The sequence below is a fragment of the Eleutherodactylus coqui genome, chromosome 13 (genome assembly GCF_035609145.1).
Source record: "Eleutherodactylus coqui strain aEleCoq1 chromosome 13, aEleCoq1.hap1, whole genome shotgun sequence".
NCBI lineage: Eukaryota > Metazoa > Chordata > Amphibia > Anura > Eleutherodactylidae > Eleutherodactylus > Eleutherodactylus coqui.
The window spans coordinates 62949381-62958259 of NC_089849.1; positions in this window are offsets into that span (position 1 = coordinate 62949381).

An 8879-nucleotide genomic window follows, 5' to 3' on the forward strand; every position below is an offset into this window, starting at 1 on the left:
TGCCAAAATCCTGTGGAATATGAGAGAAAAAAAACCTCTGTCTGCTTTAGAATGAAATGCATCTGTGGATACAGTAGAGGGCTCACGCACCTCTCTGGCGGCCCCATGACGACTCCTTACACAATAGCATATACAATTCTTCACATTATCACAAAGCTTCTAGATTGTTTGCCTTCAGGCAACAGCTTCCCAAATAAATTAACAAGAATCAGTGCCAACAAGTAGGCAGGACGGAAGGAAGAAAGAAGACTTGTGCCAAGGAGCTGCTTACATTACAAAATCTGTCCACTATAAACAATGGCAGGTGTGGTAAGGAGGTAGAGTACCGAAAAGGAAAATCATGCTAACACCGGGAGAACATAATCATGCCAGGCAGATATTGGCATTTCCACAAAGCTCAGTTAAGTGACTGTGAGGGTTCACACACATGGCAGAGCTATGTGCACAGAGCTTGTAGAGTCCCTACAGTGCCATACAACAGGGCTGTAAGCTCCCTGTGTGCCACTATATGGTGTAAGGATTGCTTCCAACAACACAGGACCCCTGTGCAAGATCATTGTTTGAGCTCCTTGATTTCCAGCTGCTCACTTGATCGTACATATGGTATGTCCACCTCTAAGCGTAAACCACTTGTGGTGTCACTGCAGCTCACTTAAAGAAATTGATGGTCTATCCTCAGCTTAGGTCATCAACAGCTAATTGGCAGGAAAGGGGAGGTGCTGAAGTGAATGGAAGCTGTACCTGCCATACCATGCTGGGCCACTGCCCAATGTATGGAGCTACTAAGACAGCAGCCCAGTAAACAGCTGGGGGGGGCAGCCCCCTACCAATCCTCTATTGATCACTTATCCTGAGGATAGATCATTGACCTCTTTAAGGTGCTCAAACACATTAGATGATTGTCAGCCAAATCTGCTAACCATCTAATGTCTGTCGTGGATTTTAGGATGCTTGATCATTTGTCCTCATGGAAAATAGAGCTGTTGCCCAGGATGTCGAGCAGCAGCTGATTGCCCTCTCCCCACTGAGAACATATACACGCTCAGCTAAGCGTCATCGGGGGAACTTGGAGGAAGAGCTGTCTGCAGAATGAGTATTCACCTGACAGCTATTTGTTATAAGGTGTATGGCCAACTTTAGGCCTCCTTCACTAGAGTGTTGCGATTTTAAGCAAAACGCATCACGTGAAAAAATTGCGGCAACGCAGCATTGCCGCAATTTAATTCCTTTTGGAATTTGAGTTTTCTCGCCCATTCACACGAGCACATCACGTTGGGCGGTCAGCAGAATAGCTTTTATTTAGCTTTGTAGCTAAATAGAAGCCAGCTGTCTTCTACCATGAGTGCCGGAGCAGGTAAACTGCCTTCCACTGTCTTTTATCAGCTCCTATAGCAATCTATGGAAGCCAATGCTTTACAAAGTAACGATTTTCAGGCTAATAGCTGTGGAAAAAACGTTCATCTAAATAAAACCTTAGATTGCCTGGTTGTTTCAGATCTGTCTGTCATGATATCTTAAGGCCCATTTAGATAGGACGAGTGTCGAGCAAACGATGTCCGACGCTCATCCCCGCACATACTCGCTCTCATGCTGCTACACGGGAGCTAGTATAGCTCGCTCACAGCGGGGAGGCTGCAGGAGATTTCTCTCCTCACGCTCCCCTGCCCCTCTCCATTGCCTTAACATAGCGACGGTTCAGTACTGCACAGCTGCTATTTATACTGAACGATCAGCTCATTGTCCATCATCCATCATTTATGCAGCATAAATCATCATTCAGTGTAAATAGCAGGCGTTCAGTACTGATCGTCCACTATGTTATGTCAATGGAGAGGGGCAAGGGAGAGAGCGGAGAGAAATCTTCTCCTCAGTGTGAGCCAGCGATACTAACCCCCATGCAGCAGCACGAAAGTGAGTATGTGCGGGGACGAGTGTTGGGCATCGTTTGCCCGACACTAGTCCCATCTGAATGGGCCTTTAGAAAGGTTGCCACAAGAATACTTGATTAGAACAGAATTGAGCCCTCCAGAGTGAATATTATATAGCCCCTTTAGTATATGATCTCCATTAATCATACTTAAGTATGAAATCAGTAACCCCTACATGCTCCATGGCATCCATGTAAGTCATGGGAGGTAAGTGGGTGCCATGAAATGTCATAAATTTACGGTATAAAAAGGCACAGGCTTAGATGCTGAGCTCACACCATGTGCTGGGGAAGCTGACTGTGACTGACAGCCATGGTCCTGCTGCAATGCTGGGAATGAGAGAGAATGCTGATCGACATGCGTTAATGCTGTTAGAAAAGGTAAAACAATTGCAAAAAATGTTTAAAAAAAATCCAGATGAAAAAAAAAAAACTTTTTTGGGCACTTTTCCTTTTATTTATTTTTTCAAAAAAATGAATAAAAAAAGGATGTTTGGTGTTGCCACATCCTTAGACAATGGACACACTTTTTTTTCCTAATTCTTTATTTATATGTTTTCATAATAGAAATACAATTTAAGTGCGGCTTCAGACGACAGTAAATCGGACGGGTTTTCACACCTAGCTAATATACGGTGTCCCTCTTTGCAGGGGGAGGAGGCTGGAAGAGACGGGAGCAGTGCACTGAGCTCCTGCCCCCTGTCCGCCACTCGCCACTATTTGCAATGGGAGAGGGTGGGGGCAGAGCTAAGTTTAGAGACTTAGCTCCACCCTGTCCCGCCCCCTCCCTTTGCAAATAGTGTCGAGGGGCGGAGAGGGGGCAGGAGCTCAGTGCACTGCTCCCGTCTCTTCCAGCCTCCTTCCCCTGCAGAGATGGACACTGGTCATCGGCCGGGCGTGAGAACTCGGACGATATATGGTCGTCTGAAGCTGCTCTTACAAAGTGTAAAATCATCAAGATACAGGTTTTTGACTTTTTATAAACTTGTGACTAATAACAGCCGAAAGCTGTGACATTGAAAATAGTTATTGTCTTGTTATGGTAGAAATTGAAAATAGCTTAGAACCCGTAACCTACAGTAATTGTTAGGTCTATTGTTAACTCCTCTGCCTCTGTGTCTAGGAGATGCTGGCGTTGTCCTGTTCCGTGTGTAACCTGAGCTCATACCTATCTTCCGGTATTTCTGGGGTTATGGCTTCTGGGTTTTTCTGCTCAGCTGTAGGCTCTTTGCTAATCTCCTTCCTATTTAGCTGAGCTGGTACCTCCCCTCTATGCCACAGAGTTGTTGTTTTTGTCCTGCTCTCTGGCTCCTAGTTTAGCTCCTGTTTGTACAAGGTATCTTGTTTGCATTCTGTGTTCTGCGCTTTGTCTTTCTGTCTGTACTTGCATCCCTCTGTATAGTCTTTACCTGTGCCTCTGTGTTTCCTTGCAAACATGCCTCTTCCCCTGACTCTTTATTCCTCCCAGTCCCGTTTTGTCTTTTATGGTATAGGCGTTCTGCCCTTTCAGAGTCAGTTAGCGCCTAGAAGACTGCGGGGTCATTCTTATCAGGATATCAGCCCTACCTAAAGCCAGGGTCTTCCTTTGACCTCATACTACTGTAGTTCAGGGCTAGGTACCTTCTCCAGTTCTCACCCCAGGACTGGGTTACAGTCTTGGGGTATCTCACCTCCGTACGCTAGAGGATCAGCTGTAAGCCTTGCTGGATCGGGTCATCACATATCTGGCAGGTTGACACAATGGATCCACATCCACATTCATTACTGTAATGTTGAACCTATCTCTTAAACTGGAAATAGTCCCCTGGCTCATAGGAGCCAGGAGAGAAGGGGATCTGCTTCAACGTGGGGGGAGGTGGGGTGACGGGGATAGGTGTGAGGCACGGGGAGGGCGGGAGACACGCAAGGGGTAAAACAGAGAGAGAGAAAAAAGAAAGGGAAAAAAAGGGGGGACCCTTATACTTTATTGTCGGAGGCATGAAGAGCATGGAGACGAGGTGCTCGTTCACCTGTACTGGAACCCATGATGAGGAGTCAGAGATCATTGACCATATAGATTCTTAAATTGCTCCGAGTTTTGGAACTCAATCCAGTGGTGCCACATTTTTGAGAACTTATCCTGTGTGTCTTTAATGGAGGCTGTAAAGTCCTTTATCTCCATAATCTCATGAATCATGTGAAACCCCAAAGTAATGGAGGGAGTGAACACCTGTCGCCAGAGTTTTGGGACACAGGCCCTTGCTGTGCTAACCAGATGTCTCACCACAAAATGCCTGTAGAGTACGAAGGGATCTCGCTGAGATGCAGGAGGAAGACTGCAGGTGAATTTAGGAGTACAAAGCCCACATGAACACACTATTTATCCCACATGGCAGATGCTATTAAAAAAACTCAGAGCGAAAACATGAGCCAAAATGCTTTCTTTCTTTATTTTGTTTCCCCAAAAATGCAATAAAAGTGACCAAAAAAAGTCAGCAGTAACCCAATCAGTACCAATTATAACTACAACTTATAACGCAAAAATAAGCCATTACACAGCTCCATCCCAAAAAATAATTGTCTTTAAGTTGCAAACTAGGCCCCATTTTTAAAGTGTTAATATGATATAATGTAAAAAACAATGAAAAAACATTAAAACAGTGATTAAAACATTAAAAGGGTAAACATTAGAGATGAGTGAGTATACTCCCTATGGCACTACTCGCTCGAGTAATGTGCCTTAGCCGAGTATCTCCCCGCTCGTCCCTAAAGATTCGGGGGCCGGCGCGGGTGAGAGGTGAGTTGCGGCGGGGAGCAGGGGGGAGTGGGGGGGAGAGAGGGAGAGAGACATCTCCCCTCCGTTCCTCCCCGCTCTTCCCCGCTGCTCCCCGCCCCCTGCAGGCCCCCGAATCTTTAGGGACGAGCGGGGAGATACTCGGCTAAGGCACATTACTCGAGCGAGTAATGCCTTAGGGAGTATACTCGCTCATCTCTAGTAAACATACAACCATATACCATGTATAAGGAAAAGTTATACTGTTATCTTCTTGTTTGCTGAAACTCATATGGCAATCGTGGTTTACTTCTCAATTAACGAGATCCTCGTCATCACTGCAGTAGTTGTATTTCCACCGAGCAGGAGGTGAGGGAATGGATGCATTGTAGTAATACAGTATGTGACCTGTTCCTGAGTCATCTGTCCTGTGAATGGTGACAGTTTCACGCTGCAGGGAGTGATGATCATGCATTGCAGGCGTGATCGGTGCGTGCTCTCTTCATGCATCTTTCACACCTAGGTTTATGGACTATAACAATAGTTGGCAGCACGACTATTGCTTTCACACCACCTTCACCTTTACCCTTCACTACTAGAGAAGACGTTTGTAAGGAAGCACATTGAATTCTTCCAAAGTGAGGGAGGAATAAAGCTGTGTGAACCTACTGATCTAGACTAGACAGGCAGGCAAGCTCAAGTGTATTGGGGGCTACTGACTGTCTGCAAAGTCAGATCAGGCAGATTTTGGGTACGTGGGATTTCAACATGTTCCCACAGGAGATAAGCCAATATGGTATCTGGCAGGGGCTTATTCCTCTATCTTCACTAACTAAACAGTAAATAGAAGCAGCCATTGGCTAAATAAGTGCCACTTTAAAGGGGTTTTCCAATTGCAATGAAGATTGGAGCAATAGGAGAAAGTATACAGAACTGTGCAAAGGTTTTAGGCAGGTGGGGAAGAAATGCTGCAAAGTTAGAATGCTTTCAAAAATAGAAAAGTTAATAGTTATTTTTGTCAATTTGCAAAATGAAAAATAAAGGAACAAAAAGAGAAATCAGTAATCAAATCAGTATTTGGTGTGATCATTCTTTACCTTCAAAACAACATCAATTCTTCTAGGTACACTTGCACACAGTTTTTGAAGGAACTCTGCAGGGGGGGTTGTTCCAAACATCCTGGAGAACTAACCACCGATCTGTTGATTTAACTTGCTCCAATCCTTCTGTCTCTTCAGGTAATCCCAGGCAGACTGGATCATGATGAGATTAGGGCTCTGTGGGGCCATATCTTCACTTCCAGGACTCCTTGTTCTTCTTTATACTGAGGATAATTCTTAAAGGGAGCTTGTGATCATCTTTTGAGCTCTATAAACCACATTATGGGGTTCAAATGTGAGGGAACAGGGTGTCCAGGGTGCTGTGTGTTATGGGGAACAGTTTAAGGCTTCCTGCACACAGGCGGGTCAGACCCCGCATGCGGGATTCCCGCAGCGGAGTTCGACCGGTGACCCCAGCGTAGCTGTCCGGTGTCTCTGTACAGAGCTGCGGATGCGCCAGCTGACACTTCATCCTGCATGCGCAGTAGCCGCCGGTGCTCTGCGATAACACTGATCCCCTGATACTTCTGCAGTGCTCACTGTGGAAGTGCTGCAGGACAGACGGCTTCCATTGACTTCAATGCAAGCCAGCCGTGCGTAGCCCGCACAAAATCGCAGCATGCTGCAATTTCTTCACTTTCCATTTTGTTATTTGACAAAAAACTATTAACGCTTCTGTTTTTGAAAACATTCTTACTTTGCAGCACAAAAAACTTTGCAGAACCTGCCTAAAACTTTTGCACAGTGCTGCAATAAAAATTAAAAAAAATACTCACTTTGTAATGACCCTCATGTCTGACACTGCTGCTCCCTCCTCTGCACCGCATACTGTTTACATTGGCTGCAGCAGTCACGTGCTTGTATACTCGTGACCTCTGCAGCAAATGTCCTGCCAGCAGTCTGCCCCAAATGAAATGATATCAGTGATGTTTCATATACAGGGCTGGTGATGATCTCACAGGTCATATGACATACCGCCGAAGTGAAGAAGAGGAGAGTAACCGGACCAGTAAGTATATGTGAAACTGACTGTGAGCGGCATGACGGACTGATTTTTAATGAACATAGGAACATAGTTTGCTAGGCTGAAAACAGACAGGCTGGACTGGATGGACTTCTATTATCCTGCAGTGTTGATCCAGAAAAAGGAAAGAAAACTATTTTCTCTCACTTTGATGGACTTGACCCTTTCATGTATTACATATATAGGCCTCCTCCTGCTACAATACATGCATGGAGCCATTTACTCTCTCTCTTACAGGAGCCACAACTAATGGGGTATAAAGAAGACCATGGGCTGGAGGCTGTTCACACAACTAGAGCCCCCCTCACATACACCGTGCCCCCAGTAGAATATTCTCTAGTAAAACATTAAATACGTTGCCACAGCAATAACTATTATGTGTGGATCTGCCCCAGATTTAACCCCTTCACTTGTGTGCATCTGTCCCAAAATCCACATCAAAATCTGCACCAAATAGTGTCGATTTTTGGTGCAGACTTGCTGTGGATTTCAGTTGAAAGGGTGAAATCAGCCGTGAATCAGCATCAATATCCATACAAATTTTTATATGGTCTTTGATGAGGAACTGACAAGGATTTAGGTACGGATTTTACGCTGCGGAAAACCAATTCCTGCCACATGTGAACATACCCTAATAGTGTTTACAGTGCAGTTACCTCCAGTGATGTCATCTCTGTTTGGGCTCATCCATGTTCGGTTTTCTTCTCTCTGGGCCTAGATTTTTTCCAGCCATGATTTCCCTCTGCTCAATCTCCCCACCCTGCTGCAACTCCTAATCAACTTTTCAGTGCCTCCCATTGTAATATTGTACTTGCTGCGGCCCCACTTTGTAATAGTAATCTCTTCAGTTCGCCCATTTAGTAATGTGACCTCCCCCTAATTAGTAATAGGTCCTCCAATGTTCCCCAATTTGTTACAATATTCTCAGTGGCCCTAATTAGTACTAGGGCCTTCTCTGTTCCTTAAAATAGTATAGGGGGTTAAATTCTTTCCCCTTCTGTAGGGGAACAGCAGGACATCATTACTCCTCCCAGCACTCAATGTACTTAGAGGGGCAGGAGTGATGATGTCCTGCCGTGCCCCTACAGAAAGGAAAAGGCTGTGTGTAGTAAGGAATTTAACCCCTTCTTCTCCCTGCATCCAGAGGTGTAGCGGTGGGGCCAGGCTGTCTCATGGCCACTCTCCCCATACTGTTTTGGGGCACAAAGAGGGCCATAGTACTAACGCAGGCAGCAGAGACGGAAGGCTGTGAGTGTACTAAGGTGTTTAACCCCGTCCTCTCCCTACAGCTGGAGATTTAGCAGTGTGGATTACAATATGGGTGATTGTGACAACTGTGGGCCCCACTGGACCCTCGGGTCCCGGACGGCCGCCCCTATCATCCCTATTATATTCTGCCATTGGCCACAACACAAAATTGAAATCCATGTCTTGGGGCACGTGCGCCATACTATTGTGTAACACATCCATGCCTTCCTGTTCAAGTACGCTATTGTTATTTCAGTGTAGGACACCAGTATTGAGATGTAGTGCTGATCAGTCTTTTTGACTACACCATATATATTGTAAACATGCTATATAAATTATTTATTACCTGTTTGTGTATCTGGATTTAATTACGTGAATGTATAAGATAAATAGATATAAATGAGATTTTTCAACATTCATCGAAATTTTGTCTGTATGTTCGATTATATTAAATATATCATATCGATGGCATTTTTTATAAGAATCGTATATGAATAATAGAATCAGTGTTCACGAACATCACATTATCTCCATTTATTCATTTACACACTGAGGGTCATGGTCAGCTGGCTATTTTTGCTGGAGATGGACTGTTAGGAAGAAGCAGGTACTAGACATTACTTATCTTTCATCTTACGTAAACTATCCCTGCTGCTGACATCACTTCTCCAGGTTCAGTCACCCATGACCCAGAAAAAACAGTCCTTTGAATCAGTCTGTATTGATTTTACATCTGTTTTTCAGCACTGCATGTAATAACTTTTGCTTGCTAAAATGGACCAAAGTCAGTCAGATCCACCAAAGTCAGCAGGTTCTAGAGCACGTGTC